This window comes from Microcaecilia unicolor, unplaced genomic scaffold (genome assembly GCF_901765095.1).
Source record: "Microcaecilia unicolor unplaced genomic scaffold, aMicUni1.1, whole genome shotgun sequence".
Taxonomy (NCBI): Eukaryota; Metazoa; Chordata; class Amphibia; order Gymnophiona; family Siphonopidae; genus Microcaecilia; species Microcaecilia unicolor.
In genome coordinates, this window is record NW_021963647.1 from 558118 (window position 1) to 577003 (window position 18886).

Consider the following 18886-nt stretch of genomic DNA (forward strand, 5'->3'; position numbering starts at 1 on the left):
AAGTGAGGCAGAGGAGGAATATAACAAGAGCCATAAGAACCCTCCCCCCCCCCCCCACCGCAACATTGCACAACTTCGCACTGCAAAGACACAGTTGCCAGATGGGCGGTTTTCCCGCCCAATTGGGCGGTTTTCTGCAACCCGCCGCGGGAAACTTTTGCCCGTGGTAGGTTGCGGTTTTTTTGGGCTCGTTTTGTTCTTTCTGTGCGGGTTTTGGGGCGGTTTTTCGGCCGGTGGGGGTGGGGCTAATGGCATCAGAGGCGGGGTTTGTGATGTTTTGGGCGGGGTTTGCTGACATATTGGGCGGGGCGATGACGGCGGGGGCGGGGTGATGATGGAAGGGGTGGGGCTGATGATGGCGGGGGTGGGGGTGATGACGGAAGGGGTAGGGTTGATGATGTCGGGGGTGGAGTGTGTGTGGTTTTTGGGCGGGTTTTTGACGGTTTTGTGTGGGAATTTTTTTTTTATCTGGCAACCCTGCTGCCAGAGGACAGAGGTCAGCATCAGTAACAGCCAGATCAAGGGAAAGTATGATGTCCTCCCCTTCCCACAGTTAACCAGGGACCACACCAGCTGGGTGGGTCACCGTCTGCACCAGAAGAAGACTCATACAGAGCAATTTTCAGTAATGGTAGAAGTGCAGTATTTATTTGTGCTCACCATATTTTTTTCTATCCCCCCCCCCACCCTCCCCCTACCCCCCACACACCATCACAGCATGGTAATTAGTTGGCTCACAGCTCTGTCTCTGGTAAACTAGAATTAGGCTCCCTGCGAAGAGACTTGACTGTGCTGCACACTGAGGAACATTTCTTCACATACAGGAAGTATATATGTATGTTTTGCACATAGACAGAATGTGCTGCCATTGCTACAGACATATTCTCGCGGGGAACAGTACGTTTTGTATCGTGTATTTCCGATTGGCGGAGAAGTTTTTCTCAAAATGTCTGTGACGTTTGCAGCGCATTGTCTTTCTAAACTGTTTTGTGTCTGTGTGTATTTTTCCAGCAAACTTATTTTTTTACCATTTGAACATCATATAGAAAATGCCCCTCCACGTGTCCTAACCGTGCACTGCTAGATAACGCAAAAGTAAACATCTTAGGATTGAACCTTGCTCAGCAGCGCACTAACATTTAACTGATTGTAGCTCTGTAGAGAGAGAAGCCAGACTTGAATAGTGCCCAGGCCGTGTGTTTGCAGGCCAGGTGTCTGATTTCTCAAGACCTTGGGAAGAAAAGTTCCCCCATCTCTCCTTATCAGGAAACACTATAAACTCAGAAACACTCACAGACCTTAATGTATCCTGCAGCAGACCCAACCTGACTAATCAGGGCTATAGATCTTTCCTAGGGTTCTCAGTGTTCTCAACGCACTGCCTAGCACAAGATAGTGCAGGGTTAACCTCTGACCTCCCAGCTGTCCATGGAAGGCTGATACTGTTCTGACCCTGCAGGGATCAGCGCTTCTTCCTCCTCCTGCCTGCTACAAAAAAAAAAAAAATGAAAAGGGAGAGATGCATTCTAAACAAACAGTTTAGTCCGTGACCTCTTCCTGAGACACAGTTCAGTGCATTCACTTTTGTGATATGTCTGTGTTTTTTTTTATTTGCAGCCTGGGGTTAGACATCTCAACATGAGTCGTGTAATTAAGAAATGACTCCACAAGAGCAAACCCAGGCCATTGCAATAAAATTCTTCCAGCTCCAACTGGCAAGGTAACAGATGTCTTCAGACCGGAGATAGTTCAAGTTCAGTTATTGCTTATAAGAAAGATTTTTGGCATTTTTGGCATTTGCTAAAACAAACAAACAAAAACCCTGACAAAAGGAGCAGTACCAGGCACAATCGAAGAGAACGGCGCTTACTGAAAAACCAAGGCAACAATAGACCTCCAAAAGCGTACTGGGAAGACCAAGGGTCAGAGAACCCCAGAACTGTTTTATTTATTTGTTTACTAGCCGTTAAGCCCATAACAACGGGCTAGTTTTTTTTTTTTCTTATGGCCTCCCCCCCCCCCCCCCCGTCCACCAACCCTGCTCTCTCCCCTGCCCTCCCCCCAGCGTCTGTTTCCCTCAGTTCCGCCCCCTCCTTCCCTCCCTGCTCCCTCCTCCTCTGATTTCCACGCCCATGTCCAAGCCCTCCTCCCTATTGGGCTGTACTGCTGGTGGAGGCGGGGCTTGGACTTCTACACTCTCAGCGTTCCGACTCTACTGCGCATTTGCAGGTGAGTCGGTCACTTGCCGTTTATTTGTTACATTTGTATCCCACATTTCCCCACCTATTTGTAGGCTCAATGTGGCTTACATAGTACCCGAGAGGCCTTTGCAGGCTCTGGTGTGAACAAATACAGGGTGATGTTGTGGTAAGATCAAGTTCATGTGGTACAGCCACATTTGGCAATCGGAGAACGGAAGAGTTGTGTTATGTCCATTACGTGCTTTAGTTTGGTTGTGTTGCAGAGATTAGGCATTTAAGATGGATCGGTAGGGTTTGCCTTTTTAAACAGGTTGGTTTTTAGTGATTTACGGAAGTTTAGGTGGTCGTATGTCGTTTTCAAGGCTTTTGGTAATGCGTTCCACAGTTGTGTGCTTATGTAAGAAAAACTAGATGTATTGTATTTAAGTCCTTTGCAGCTTGGGTAGTGCAGATTTAGATAAGATCGTGTTGATTCGGATGTATTTCTAATTGGTAAGTCGATCAAGTCTGTCATGTAACTCGGGGCTTCTCCGTAGATGATTTTGTGAACCAGGGTGCAGATTTTGAAGGTGATGCGTTCTTGGATTGGGAGCCAATGTAGTTTTTCGCGGAGAGGTTTTGCCTAGCTGCCGTGTTTTCAGCGGTCTGAAGTTTCTTTAAGGTTTGTTCTTTACATCCCGCATAAATTCCATTGCAGTAATCTAAGTGGCTTAGTACCATTGATTGTATCAGGTTGCGATATGTTTCCCTCGGGAAGAATTGCTTCACGCGTTTGAGTTTCCACATTGAGTGAAACATTTTCTTTGTTGTGGATGCCACTTGGCTCTCTTGTGTTAGGTTATGGTCCATTGTAACGCAGAGGATTTTCAAGCTGTCTGAGATAGCCCTTAGGGATGAAGGGGGGCACCTACATGTGGGTACAGTGGGTTTCTGGTGGGTTTTGGAGGGCTCACATTTACCACCACAAGTGTAACAGGTAGGGGGGGATGGGCCTGGGTCCGCCTGCCTGAAGTACACTGCACCCACTACAATTGCTCCAGTTACCTGCATACTGCTGCGATGGACCTGAGTATGGCATTTGAGTCTGGCATAGAGGCTGGCAAAAAAGTATTTTTAAATATTTTTTTAAGGTGGGAGGGGGTTGGTGACCACTGGGGGAGTAAGGGGAGGTGATCCCCGATTCCCTCTGGTGGTCATCTGCTCAGTTCGGGCACCTTTTTGATGCTTGGTCATGAAATAAAAATGGACCAAGTAAAGTCGCCCAAGTGTTCGTCAGGGACGCCCTTCTTTTTTCCAATATTGGCCGAGGACGCCCATCTCCTAAGCACGCCCCTGTCCCGCCTTCGCTACACTGCCGACATGCCCCCGTGAACTTTGGTCGTCCCCACGATGGAAAGCAGTTGAGGGCGCCCAAAATTGGCTTTCGATTATGCCGGTTTGGGCAACCTTGCGAGAAGGACGCCCATCTCCCGATTTGTGTCAGAAGATGGGCGCCCTTCTCTTTCGAAAATTCACCTGTTAGTGATTTAAGCTAGATAATTGAAAAACGGAGAAAATAGTTAAAGAGCTAGGATTAACTGGGATAGACAGGAGTAGCGGGAGGTGGGATGAGGTAAAAATTAATGCAATGAGTTCATTTGAGAAGAGGGCTTATTTCCTTAAAAGTAGACTGAAGAAGTGAGTTTTCAATAGACTTCGGAATAATAATAATCATCAGTGCATTTGATAGTTTTAGGTAAGGAATACCAAAATTTAGTGCCTTGATATGAATAGTTAGCAGTATGGATTGTTTTGTAGGTTACTTTCTAACAATTTGGGAAATGTAAGATATCACTAGAGAAACTGACAACACATTTGAAAGATAAAAAGCCATGGACACATTCTTAAAATGTCATGTATTAAAATTAATTAAATTATTATTATTATTTTTTAATTCATTCATAATAGATTTTCTAAATGTTAAACATCTATAGCTATCCCAGTACGTTTATGATAGTGTTTTGTAAAATTGGATTCTTACAACTAATTACTTTCTTATGCGTTATTCTTCGTTCTGTATCCTATACAGTTTATTGTAAGCCACATTGAACTCAAACTTGTTTGGGATAATGTGGGATATAAATGTCACAAATAAATAAATAAAGAGGATATTCTCTAGATGATCTGGGAGGCATGAGGGTAATTCAGTGAGGTTGTTCATGTGTATTGGGGCCGAACCATATTAAATTTTGTTAAAAGTATGCTGAGGAAAATATTAATGAGATGTGAAAACCTCCACCAATTTTGGAAAAATGCATTAAAGGTTTAGAAAAGACAAGTCTTTCTCCAACCCCCCTCCCCCCCCCCCCCCCCCCCACACACACATGCTCCTGTCTCATTTTGTTCTCAACTTGAGCAGCGGTGTTCCTTGATCGACCGCCACCCGGGGCAGATCGCTGCTGCGCACCCTCCCCAGGTGAGTGTGCACCCCCCCCCCCCCGGTGCATCGCATCACCTCCCTGCCCCCCCCAGCACCGTATCACATCGCATGGCCTTGCCCCCCCCCCCCCCCCGGCGCATCGCCTCCAACTCCCCCGTGCATTGCTATTACCTCCTGGGGGTGCTGTGAGCGGCTGTCAGCTCCGCCGGTTCCCTGCCCCAGAACAGGAAGTAACATCAGAGGGAGCAGGAAACTGGAGGAGCCACAACGGCGTGGCTGCTCCCTGCACCCCCCCTGCAGTGTGCACCGGGGGTAGACTTCAACCACTGCCCTGCCCTCGGTACGCCACTGAACTTGAGTAATATTTAAATGTTATATCCATACAAAGCAGTGCAATAGTCACTTGACTTAGGCTTGCTTTAAGAATCTTTTCCAGGAGGATGGGCTTCATCTGCTAGATGTTCTTGAATAGACATAATGCAGATGAGCCCTAAAAAAATTCTGTTGGGAATTTTTTTTTTAAACTCTCTTTGGGCTCTGTTTACTAACCGCACTAGAGGCGTGTTAGCGTATATTAACCGTGTATATGCCCATAATATTCCTTTAGGCGTCTACAACTTTAGCCAGTGGCATAGGAAGGGGGGGGGCGGTGGGGCGGTCCGCCCCGGGTGCACGCGCTGGGGGGGGTGTCGGCTCGCTGGTTCTCTGCTCTTTCTGCCCCGGAACAGGTTACTTCCTGTTCCGGGGCAGAGAAAGCAGGGAAGCAGCAGAGCCGACTCAGCTCCCAGTGACGTGCACTGGGGGCAGATCGGCCCTCCGGCCTGCCCCCCCCCTGCAAGATAGGGTGCGTTTCGGGGGGGGGGGTGCGCTCCAGAGGGGGGGTGCCGTGCCCTGCACCCAGGGGGGTGCGCAGCAGCGACCTGCCCCAGTTGTCAGGCACCCTCGCTACGGCACTGAGGTTAGCACGTGCTAAAAATGCTAGCGGACCTTAGTAAACAGAGCCTTATTTAGTACAATCAACAGTACAAACTTCAAGCCAACTGTAATTTCAAGTATGCAGTGGTTTCAGATCTGTGCACAAACAATAAAGTTTCTAAACCGGCAGCATCATAGTTACAGATATGATTGAGGTCTACAAAATCTGAGTGGTGTAGAATGAGTAGAAGTAAGTCGATTTTTTACTCGTTCCAAAAGTACAAAGACTAGGGGATACAAGTTACATGGGATTACTTTTAAAACAAATAGGAGGAAAAAATTTTTCACTCAACAAATAGTTAAGCTCTGGAACTCTTTGCTGGAGGATGTGGTTACAGCGGTCAGCGTATCTGGGTTTAGCAAAGGTTTGGACAAGTTCCTGGAGGAAAAGTTCATAGTCTGCTATTGAGACAGACATAGAGAAGTCACTGCTGTCCCTGGGATTGGTAGCATGGAATGATGCTACTCTTTGAGATTCTGAATGGAATGTTGATACTATTTGGGATTCTGGAATGTTGCTATTCTTTGAGATTCTACATGGAATCTTGTTATTCTTTAGAATTCTAGAATCTTGCTACTCTTTGGGATTCTACATGGAATGTTGCTACACTTTGAAATTCTGCATAGAATCTTGTTATTCTTTAGAATTCTAGAATCTTGCTAGTCTTTGGGGTTCTACATGGAATGTTGGTACTCTTTGGGTTTCTGCCAGGTATCTGTGACCTCGTTTGGCCACTGTTGCAAACAGGATACTGGGCTAGTTGGACTATTGCTCTGACCCAATATGGCTACTCTTATGGTCTTATGTATAGCTGTGCAATATCCTGAGCATACTGTACATTTCAATTTTCATAAACAAATCCCTTCATTCCACTATCCCACCCCTTCACACCCCCAAGGACATATGTCAAACTAGTAAACAAAGGGACGAGATAACTAATTAGGTCAAAAGGGAACAACGGTTAGGAATGTTTAAGTTTTTTCACATGAATTGTGAACCACATTCGCTCACTGTTCATTTCAGAACATGATGAAATATGAGTGCACTGAGGAACCCCTCTGCCCCACTTAAACCTCCACCCTAGAAGTGCTTGTACACCAGCATTGATGAATGCCCAGTGTGTTCCCAAAGTGTTGCACTTAGGCAATCCCAGTAATCAAAGCAAGTGTTTCACATTACCAGTTTCCTACCACAGACCTGTCAAACTCTCCTTCAGATTCTGAGTGACAGCTGGCTACTTTTTTTTTTTTAATATTTGGAAGAGGTAATTTTCAGTTTTGGAGTGACGTGCCATAATGACCCAACATTCCCCAACTCATTGGCCCCGTGACCTCCCCAGGCAGCCATCAAATTAGCTCCACACTCATTGCAACAAGCTGAAAAAGTTCAAGGATATTTTATTTGATTTTGACTTCCTCTTTCAGTTTACATTCTTTCACAGGGCGCACAACCTACCCTGCAGCGGAGAGGGAGGAAAGGGCTCCCCGAACATCTTTAGAGTGAAACTGTTGACAACCTGATACAGGAGGACTGGAACCATCTCTACCCAACTCAGCTCTAACGGCAATTCTGTTCATCGGTTCATCTAATCTAATCTTGAATATTTCTAGTCCACCTTCTCCCAACTGGTGCAAAGTGGGTTACACAAAAAATATATACAATTTTAAAAATAACATTACAAAAAGTGATTATTAATCCTGAACTATTTACGAAATGTACAAAAAGTCCTAAGTTGTTTACGAAAGGACAAGTAAGAAGGTTGATACCTAATATTTCAGGTCATGGATTTTTTTATGCAGCCTACTTAGCGGCAAGCTTGATATGGAAAAGAGCTGCCCGTGAAATTTGTTCTTTGTTTTACGTGCACTTAACGCAGCTTACGATGACATACTGCGGGACACGTCCGGGCGTCCTGCAGTAAATGCCATTTTAGAACGCCCTTATACCCGCACTTAGGGGCCCTTTCACAGAGTAGTGTAAAGCCCAATGAGGGCTTACCGCTCGCTCTTTTGGGACTACCGTCGGCCCAACATGGTCGCTGACGGTAGTCCCGCCCCAAGTTTGCAAGATTTCCAGGGGAAAAAGAAAACCCCCGGAAATGGCTTTCATGGTGATAACCCAGCAGTAATTGGGCATCACTGCGCACTTCCCAGTTTCTATCGGGTTAGCACCTCAATGGGTGGTGGTAAGGGCTTCCCGTTGCGTGGTCACATGGTAAGAGTTCTCTTAACACATGGCCATGTGTGCCTGGGGTCTTTTTACCCGCTGCAGTAAAAAAGGCCCTGGCGCGTGGGAAAAACGGTCCCCACCACCAGTGCAGGGCACTTTATCCCACAGCTTGGTACAAGGGTTCCTAAAATTGTTTTCCTTTGTTTGGGAGGGGTGTGTCAGGGGGGCATTCCTTCACTAATCAGTTAGGAGTCCTTTTATCAAGCTCCGGTAACAAGGGCCCTGTGATAGATGCGGGGGCCCTTTTCGCCACACGCCGCAGCCTTTTTTAACCACAGTGGGTAAAAAAGACCCAAAAATGGTATGGCCATGTGGTAAGATTTCACTTACTGCATGGTCATGCGGAGGGAGCTCTTAACGCCACCTATTGAGGTGGTGTTAAGGGCTCCCGTGCTAACCTGGTTGTAACCGGGTAGCGCACGACACTGCCCAATTATCGCCAAGTTAGCGCCATGCTGGAAAATATCTAGCTATTTTCTGTAGCGTGGCAAATTGCAGACACCAGGGCCAGAAATACCACCAGTGACCTCGCGTTCTGCCGGCAGTAGTTCCAGATTAGCATGCGGTAAGCACGCGTTGGGATTACCGCTGCTCTGTAAAAGGGCACCTTAGTTCTTCAACATTACTGTTTGTTAACTGGTTAGCGTAGGATTACCACATGAGCCTTTACCACCTACAAAATGGGTGACGGTAAGTGCTCACATGGAGGGGCATTTTCAAACGGGGACGCCCGTCTCTAAGGGCTCCCATCTCTGAGTACGTCCCCGCGAAGGAGCGGGGCATCACATATTATCGAAACAAGATGGGTGACCATCTTTTGTTCCGATAATACGGTCGGGGACGCCCAAATCTCAACATTTGGGTCGACCTAAGAGATGGTCGTCCTTAGAGATGGACAACCTCGGTTTTCGCCAATAATGGAAACCGAGGACGCCCATCTCTAAAACGACCAAATGCAAGCTCTTTGGTCGTGGGAGGAGCCAGCATTCATAGTGCACTGGTCCCCCTCACATGCCAGGAAACCAACCGGGCACCCTAGGGGGCACTGCAGTGGACTTCACAAATTGCTCCCAGGTGCATAGTGTCACATCCGTCGCTCCCTCCGGCTGCTCCTCTGCGGGAAGCAGGAACCGGTGTCCATCGCGGCGAGGGCCAGCCTTCTCGAGGCCGCGGCGGAGAGCCGGGGCTCACCACGGCGATAGCTGCCCAGTCCGGGGCCGAGGCCGTGGGCCGGCGATCGCGGCTGCCTGGCTCTCGATCACCGGTATGGGGTCTGTGCTTGCGCCAGTGGGGAGAATGGCGCCGAGACGCAATGGCCGGTATCTCCTTCACTTTCGGGCGCGGGAACCCGAAGCTCCGCCTCAGAGGAGTTAGATTGGGAGGCCAGTGCTGTAGTCCCACCTGGGAGGTCGGACGGAACCAATCAGAAGGATTTTGTCAGTAACCAGGTTCTGATTGGCCGGCCATGTCGGCTGGGGCTGGGCGGTTGAATGCCGATAGTATTTAAGGAATGGGCCTGAGATAAGACATTGCTTCAGGTTCTGTTTCCCGAGGCCAGTCTTCATGTGTTCTAGTTCTCAGTTGGTTTCCTTGTTCTCCTGGTTTTGACCTTTGGACTGTTTCTGGATTACTCTGCTAGCCGCCTGCCTTGACCTTTGGACTGTTTCAGACTACTCTGTGAGCTGCCTGCCCTGACCTGTTGCCGGTTTTGGACTCCTCTGTTTTCCACCTGCCCTCTTCACTCCTGGTTCCAGTGCTGGGTCAGTTTGTCAACCCCGCGGTTCCGGAAGTCCCGTTGACCGCCTGCAGCTGGGGGCTCAACCCTTGGTGAATGGCGGTCGCCGCGGGTGAAGACTTGGGGTTGCACGGCTGTCCTCTGAGGTCCTTCGGGGCCTTGCAGGACCTAAGGGCTCACCTTCTTTTCAGACAAGACACATAGCTCCCTTACCTTTGGTGCTGAGCCCCCCAACCCCCCCCCCCAAAAACCCACTCCCCACAACTGTACACCACTACCATAGCCCTAAGGGGTGAAGGGGGGGCACCTACATGTGGGTACAGTGGGGTTCAAGTGGATTTTGGAGGGCTCACATTTACCACCACAAATGTAACAGGTAGGGGGGGGATTGGCATGGGTCCACCTGCCTGAAGTGCACTGCACCCACTAAAACTGCTTCAGGAACCTGCATACTGCTGTGATGGAGCTGGGTATGACATTTGAGGCTGGCATAGAGGCTGGCAAAAAAAGGTTTATTTTGTTTTTTTGGGGGGGTGGGAGGGGGTTGGTGATAAGGGGAGGTCATCCCCCATTTCCTCCGGTGGTCATCTGGTCAGTTCGGGCACCTTTTTGAGGCTTGGTCGTGAAAAAAAGGGACCAAGTAAAGTCGGCAAAATGCTTGTCAGGGACGCCCTTCTTTTTTCCATTATTGGCCGAGATTGCCCATCTCTTAACCATGCCCCATCCCACTTTCGGTACACTGCCGACACCCCCCCCCCCCCCCCCCCCCCCCCCCGTGAACTTTGGTCGTCCCCACGGCAGACTGCAGCTGAGGATGCCCCAAATCAGCTTTTGATTATGCCGATTAGGGCGACCCTGAGAGAAGGACGCCCATCTCCCGATTTGTGTCAGAAGATGGGCGTCCTTCTCTTTCGATTATGCCGCTGATGATCATTTTTATTAATGGCCATACATTAATGGAAATATTAGCGCATGGTCATTAATACAAACAATGGAAAAGCAGCCATTTTACAGCTGCAGCAAAAATGGCCTTAGCGCGCAGGAAAAACCTGCGCAAGGGTAGGCTATGGCCATTTTTGCTCCACCTTAGTAAAAGAGCCCCAAAGCTATTTGACAAATGTGTCAGTTACCATATGTTGAGCATATCAAGGTCTCTCTTAAAATAGTGCCTTCAAAAGTTGACTTTGTGCACATAAATCCGCTTTATTAAAGTGCATAAATCTGATTTGCTGAGCTGTGGAGTACAGTTTGATAACAGATCACCTATGTGTCCAATCAATTTCTATGTGTTAAAAAAATTCTAAAGTGAATTAGGGGGGGTCCTTTAACTAAATCGTGTTAGGCGCTAATGCATGGCTAATGCAATAAAAAAAATGGAGTACTGCAGTACAGGTTAAGGCATCCTGCGGTAGTTCTGAAATCTGCGTGTTACAAAATGTTCCTAATTTTTTTGGAGAGGTAAGTTAGGGGCAGAGAGTGGGTATTCCTCTCCTAACCAGTTAGCATATCTACGCTGTTGTGCGCCAACCGCTTAGGGCCAGATTCTATATTAAAAAATCAGCGTGGAAAACATTTCCACCTAGGCGTATTCTATAAGATTTAGGCACGGTATATAGAATATGTTTAGTTGATATCCAACGCCTAAAACTACGTTCGTGCATTTACACCAAGAAAACGTGGTGTAAATCCCTGCGTGTAGATTTATGAGGACTGGGCCATATTCTATAACAACACGTGTAAATTTGGGAATGTCCATGAAATGCCCATTTCCCCCACATGACCATGCCCCTTTTGAACTAGTTCATTACAGAATATGCTTGAAGGATATGCATGCTTTAATGGGCAGCCAGTGTAGTTTTTTGGATCAGTGGACTTGCATTTTCGAATCAATTTGCACCAGATATTAGTCTTGCTGCTGTGTTTTGTGCTGTTTGCAGTTTCTTTGGTAGTTGTTCCTTGCATCCGGCATAAAGTCCGTTGCAATAGTCTGCATGCACCAGGACCATGGATTGAACTAGTGTGTGGAATACGTCCCTCGGGAAGTAGTTTTTTATATGGTTCAGTTTTCACATGGTGTGGAATATCTTCTTTGTAGTGTTTGAGATTTGTTTGTCAAAGGACAGATTGTGGTCAGTGATGACTCCTACGATTTTTAGATTGTCGCATATTGGGAGGGATGTGACTCCTACGATTTTTAGATTGTCGGATATTGGGAGGGATCTGCCCATAGCGTTGATGTTCGTGAAGCATCCAACGTTGTGCGGTGATATGAGTATCAGACAGTGTGTTTTTTCTTTGTTCAGTTAAACTTGAATGACGAGGCCTAGGATTCCATGGTGTTTATGCCGTTGGCAATTTTGTTCTCGATTTCATGGACGTTCATCTTGAAAGGGATGTAGATTGAAACGTCATCTGTCTGAGTACATGAGGTGGTTGAGGCCTTGTTTGGATAGTGTTTGGGCAAGGGGGGGGCCATCGTCAAGTTGAATAGTATTGGTGACAGCAGTGAGCCCTGAGGGACCCCACGCTCTACTTTCCATGGGGGGGGGGGAGGGATGTAGTTGTCTTCATCTGATAGGATCTAGTAGTTAGCAAGCCTAGGATCCATTCAAACACCTTCCCTCTGACACCAAATTTATCAAGTATTCTTTAAGGATTAGATAGTTGACCATGTCAAACACACTTGACATGTCGAATTGTAGTAGAAGGATGTTTTTTTCCATTTGAGATTTCCTTTTTGAAGTTGGCTAAGAGTGTAATCAGCACTGTTTTGGTGCTGTATCAGGTCTAAAGCCTGACATCCCAGTCCTGACATGGGATCCCTGAAGTATGGAGAATTTATTTATGTATTCAGTTAATTGGTTGGCCACTATGCCTTCCATTATTTTGGTCATTAGAGATATGAATGCCACTGGCCTGTAGTTCATGGTGTCATTGATGTTTTTCTTGGTGTCTTTTGGGATAGGTGTAAGTAGTATGTTACGTTTTTTTGTGGAAAACGGCCTTCTTGAAACATATAAGTCAAGTGGTAGGTGAGTTGGTTTATGAATCAGTCTGGGGCATCTTTTAGTATGTAGTTGGGACACATGTCTAGCATGCAGTAGGCAGAGGAGAATTTTTTTAATGCTTGTGATACTATTGGGCTCATTTTCGAAAGAGAAGGACGTCCTTCTTTCGATATAAAACGGAAGATGGACGTCCTCCCAGAGACGTCCAAATAGGTATAATCGAAACCCGATTCTGGACATCTCCAACTGCAGTCCGTCGCAAGGATGTACAAATTTCAAGGGGGTGTAGCGAAGGCGGGACTTGGGTATGCCTAACACTTGGACGTCTTCATGGGCGTAGACTGGGGGGGGTGAGGGGGGGCAATGCCCCCCCAAACGACGAAGACGACGAAAACAACTTAATCTTCTTTCCCGCAGTGGCAAACGGGCAAGTGTAAAAACAGCAAGCAAGCGCAGCCAGGCTCAAGTACTCCATCCTTTGCTTTCTGAATCCTGACCTCTCAGCGTCCTGCCTTCCTCTGATGTCATTTCCTTTCGGGCGGGACGCTGAGAGGTCAGGATTCAGAAAGCGAAGGATGGAGTACTTGAGCCTGGCTGCGCTTGCTTGCTGTTTTTATGCTTGTCCATTCGCCGCTGCTAGAGAAGAGAATCATTTATTAAAAGTAGATGGGTTGGGGGGTGGAGAGGAGAGCTGCCGTATTGGTGTGGGTGAGAGAGAAGGAAGCTGGTCGATGGATGGAGTATTTGAGAGAGAGGGAGCTGCTGGATTGCAAGTGCTGGTGGGGAGGCTTGAGAGAGAGGAGAGTTATTGGAATGGGGGGGGTTGTTTGAGAGAGGGAGCCACTGAATCACAGGGGCAGGAGGGGTTAAGAGAGGGGGAACTGCTGGATCACACAGGCTGGGAGTGATTGAGATAGGGGGAGCTGCTGGATTACAGGCACCTGGGGGGTTGAGAGAGAGGAGAACTGTCGAATTGGAGGGGGTCAGAGAGAGGGAAGCTGCCAGATCAGTGGAGGGGGGGGGGGGGTGAAAGGGGAGAAGCTGTTGGACTAGGGAGGTTGAATGAGCTGAATCACAAGGCTGGGGGGGGGGGGGTTGAGAGAGAGAAGGCCTGCAGAATCAGGAGGTGAGAGGGAGAAGGATGAGCTGCTGGACAATTGGAGGACAGTTGAGAGAGAGGCCAGCTGCCAAACTGCAGAGGAGGGGATGCTTGAAAGAGAGGGAACTGCAAATTAAGCATACATATCATTTGCGAATAGAGAAACTAAATGATCAGACAACAAAGGTAGAAAAAAGTATTTTATTCAGAATTTATTAACTGAAATATGTCAGCTTTTTGAAATGTGCATCTGTGATATTTTGTCTGTAAATTTCAATTCCTTCCTCCATATTAGCATATTCATTTGCATATGTATATATGCAAATGAATATGCTAATATGCTCCACCCCATCCTTTGCCCCCCCCCCCCAAATGAAACAGTCAAACTACGCCTATGGACGTCTTTGATCCATAATCGAAAAAAACAAGGACGTCCCTGACGGACGTTTTCACCCGGACGTGTTTTTATTACGCATAAGGCACAAAAAGGTGCCCGAAATGACCAGGTGATGACCGGAGGGAATTGGAGATGACCTCCCGTTACTCCCCCAGTGGTCACTAACCCTCTCCCACCCTCAAAAAACATCTGTAAAATATGTTGTGCCAGTCTCAGATGTCATACTCAAGTCCATGACAACGCATGCAGGTCCCTGGAGCAGTTTTAGTGGGTACTGCAGTGCACTCCAGACAGGCGGACCCAGGCCCATACCCCCTCCCACCTGTTACATTTGTGGAGGAAACAGCGAGTTCTCCAAAACCCTCCACAAACTCACTGTACCCACATCTAGGTGTCCTCCTTCACCCGTAAGGGCTATTGTAGTGGTGTACAGTTGTGGGTAGTGGGGTTTGGGGGGGCTCAGCACACAAGGTAAGGGAAGTCCACTGCAGTGCCCCCTAGGGTGCCCGATTGCTGTCCTAGCATGTCATGGGGACCATTGCACTACAAATGCTGGCTCCTCCCACGTTCAAATGGCTTGCATTCGGACGTTTTTGACATGGACATCTTTGGTTTTGAAAATCACCGAAAGTCAGAAACATCCATGTCTAGGGACGTCCAAATCTAGGGACGTCCAAATTTAAGGATTTGGACGCCTCTGACGGTATTTACGAAATGAAAGATGGACATCCATCTTTTCTCGAAAATCCGTGTTTCCCCACCCCTAGATTTGGACGTTTTGCAAGGGCGTCCAAATCGCAATTTGGATGTCTTTTTCAAAAATACCCCTTCATGTCAACTGTGGGTTGTGTAAAGGTGGTTCATGTCCTGTCTGCTGGGCTTCGCCTGGGGGGTGATCGAGTTGATCTATTACGGTTTTGAAATTTGTGCCATCATATGTCAGGTTCTTTCTTAGGTTAAGGATATTTTCTTCAAAAAATCTAGCTAGATCGTTTGCTGATGGCAGTTCTTCATTTGCTGTTGTCAAAGGTTTGGTGTTTATTAGATTATTTTAGAGTTTGTGTAACTTCTTTATGTTTTTATATTCTGGACCCACTTGTTCTTTGTAGAATTTCGTTTTGGCCTGTCTAATTTTGATTTTCTATTTGTTTCATGCTTCCATACGTGTAGTTTTATTTGTTTAATTTTTGTTTTTTTCCCAGGCTTGTTCTAGTCTTCTGCAGAGGGTTTTATCTGCTTTTAGTTCTTCGTTGAACCAAGGGGCTACGCTTGTGGCCTGTTTTGTTTTCATAAAGGCTATTTTGCCCGGTATGTTAGTGCTCCTTTCATCCCATTCTGATAAGAATCCTTCCATGTTAGTTGTTGATAACCATTTACCTTCGTATATGGCTGCACAGAATTTGGTTGAATCAATATTTCCTCTTGATTTGTTTGGTTTCCATGTGGGTATAGGCAGTTTTTTTGTTCTTTCCAGTAGAGGGTCATGTTAAGCTTGTAGTGATCCAACCAGGGAATTTTTGTCCATCTTGTGTTCTGGAGTTTGAAGTTATTATTCTGTGCAAATCAGTAGGCAAGTGAGTCTAAGGCATGGCCTTTGATGTGGGTTGTAGTCGTTGGTGGTCTCTGGAAGTCCCATAGCTGGAGGAGTTCATTGCATTCTTTGGATTTGTCAGTTTTCTGGTTGTTGAGATGTAGATTGATGTAAACTATAAGGGAAAATCACAATATAAGGGACAACTGTGAAGGGTGGATCGGTAGTAGACATCTCAAGAGGTGTGCCCAGGAACAAAAACTTCTGGCTCAATGGTGACCTAGATTATGCAATTTTACCTACAACAACTCCCTTTCCCTTCAAGTTGAGACCTTTACTGTTCAGAGGCTGCCAGGACTTGGAGCATGAGGCCAACATGTTCTCTGCAGAAATAGAGTAGACCCCAATCCCTAGAGGTGAAAGGATGCAGGAGATAGGTCGAGACACTGAAATATTGTGGTCCAGTTGAAGAATGGGAGCAACACTACAACAGCAAGAAGAGTGAAAGGGAAGCAGGCTGAGGTTAGGGCTGGCAGATAAGATTCATATGCAGATGGCAAACAAAGATCAACAAAAATATAGCACTCGGGCACTCGCAAGTGTGACCTATTCAGACTAAAGTATAATGGGAGCTACAGGGTTGAAATAGGTGAAGGGGGCTAATCAGAAATGATGCATTCCTAGAAGCCAATCAAGTCACATTCCTAAGAACCAATCAACTCAGAGTGCTTTCTTAGTGAGCTAATTCGGGCAACCCGCATCATTAGATCGTGACTAGGAGCATTATGAACGACAGGAAACAACCACAGCTCACTTCTACATAGTAACATAGTAGATGACGGCAGAAAAAGACCTGCACAGTCCATCCAGTCTGCCCAACAAGATAACTCATATTTGCTGCTTTTTGTGTATACCCTACTTTGATTTGTACCTGTGCTCTTCAGGGCACAGACCGTATAAGTCTGCCCAGCACTATCCCCGCCTCCCAACCACCAGCCCCTTCTCCCACCACCGGCTCTGGCACAGACCGTATAAGTCTGCCCAGCACTATCCCCGCCTCCCAACCACCAGCCCCGCCTCCCGATCTTGACTAAGCTCCTGAGGATCCATTCCTTCGGCACAGGATTCCTTACAGCTCACTTCTTATGCAAGACAAGCATCCCGGGGTACGTACGTGACAACAACCTTGTCAAAACACGTAGTTGAACATCATACTTTTAAACATTAATTTTTACTTTGTTTGTATATGTGGCCATGTGTATGTGGAATAAGATAAATGCACAAAACCCATTTCTCCAGCTAAATGAGCTGTTTGAAAATTGCCTACTGTCCTGCAGGTGAAAGATATGCTGTCAGGATCCGTTGCTCTGTTTTGATTGTTGCTGGTCTTTGCCATCCCTCAGAAGCCGTTACCTTAGGTGACAGCCTAGATCTTACCAATGGTAAAAGTCAGCCCGGCAGACAGTTGATTTTAGGGGAAAATCGCTTTTTATTCATGGAAATTCTTATGTAAATTAACCTCTGCAGAAGATGGAGCTACTTAAGAAACTTCGTGACAGGGCAACCATTATATCTTATATAACCAGCAAGGAGTCATGTAGATGTGCCAGTGAAAGGAAAAGCTTGTAAAAAGGGAAGCTTAATTGTAAGAAGCAGTTGTCATTGATGGAGTTCTTCAGGAAAAAGTGATTGTGGGGCGTCCCACCATAACACTGACCCCATCAGTCAGCAGACAACAGCCTGACACTCTGATACCAGCTTAGAAGATTTATCTTTCATATCTTCTAACGCAATAGCTTCGGCTACCACAGAGCATGCTTAAACCAGAGGAACGTGGTTAACGTCAGTGCTGGTTGATCTTTGTGTCAAGTATAATCACTGTATCTCTATGGCATTATTTGGAAAAATCCTTTATCTGGAATGATCTCAGTCTTGACCATGCCAAACAAACTGTAATCTACCATAGCTAGAGATGTTTTATTTTTCTTTTCTATCAGAGCCGGTGGTGGGAGGCGGGGCTGGTGGTTAGAAGGCGGGGCTAGTGTTGGGCAGACTTACGTATACGGTCTGTGCCAGAGCCGGTGGTTGGGAGGTGGGGATAGTGTTGGGCAGACTTATACGGTCTGTGCCAGAGCCGGTGGTTGGGAGCAGGGCCGTGCCAACACGGTAAGCGAGGTAAGCATGGCAGGGGGGCGCTGTCCTCTGGGGGGCGCCCCGCCACGCCATGCTTGCCGCGCCCTCCCGCTCCCATGTCCCAACTGCCCGCCCTCTTCTCCCCCCAACAAAATCTCTTTTAAATTTACCTCCGTCCGGCTGCAGGGCAGCGAACGGCGCAGTGTCAGTGAAGGAGGCAGCGCTCCTGACGTCTCTACTAGTCTTTCCTTCGCTCAATGTCCCGCCTTCTTCTGACGTCAAGGAAATGATGTCAGAAGAAGGTGGGACATTGAGTGAAGGGAAGACTAGTAGAGACATCGGGAGCGCCGCCTCCTTCACTGACGCTGCTCCTTCGCTGCCCTGCCAGCCGGACAGAGGTAAATTTAAAAGAGATTTTGTTGGGGGGAGAAGAGGGCGGGCAGTTGGGACATGGGAGCGGGAGGGCAGGGGAGAGAGGACAGCGATCATCTTCATGGGAGGGGGGCGCGCGCTCCAACCGCTTGTCTGCGGAGGGGGCGGCACCCGATCCCCTGCGGGCGGGGCACCACTCGATCCCTTGCAGGGGGCGCCACAGACCCTTGGCACGGCCCTGGTTGGGAGGCAGGGATATTGCTGGGCAGACTTATACGGTCTGTGCCCTAAAAAAGACAGATACAAATTAAAGTAAGGTATACACAAAAAGTAGCACATATGAATTATCTTGTTGGGCAGACTGGATGGACCGTGCAGGTCTTTTTCTGCTGTCATCTACTATGTTACTATGTTACTATCATGATGAAAAAATAACCTTGAGGTTGGCACAGAGAATTTGCAGCTCAGTCTCTTGGAGATGTATCTGATTCTTTGCACTCATCAGTATTTCAGATTTCTGCCTCATGGTCACGATCATTGCATGTTATTGCGTCTGACGAGACAGGATTGTGCTTGATGTCAAATTTCATCGCACCTGACACAGTGACAGCCTCTGTAGTCTGTGCTGCCGGTACTGAAGCTAAATGATTTTCTGTGGACCTCATAGACCTGCCAATAATCACACAGCAGAATGCTTTCGAGATATCAGACGTGCATGTGTGTTTTCAGTCATTAGGCTGGAGCTTCCCATACTTGTGCAACTTCCCCACCATTAGTCTAGTTTTC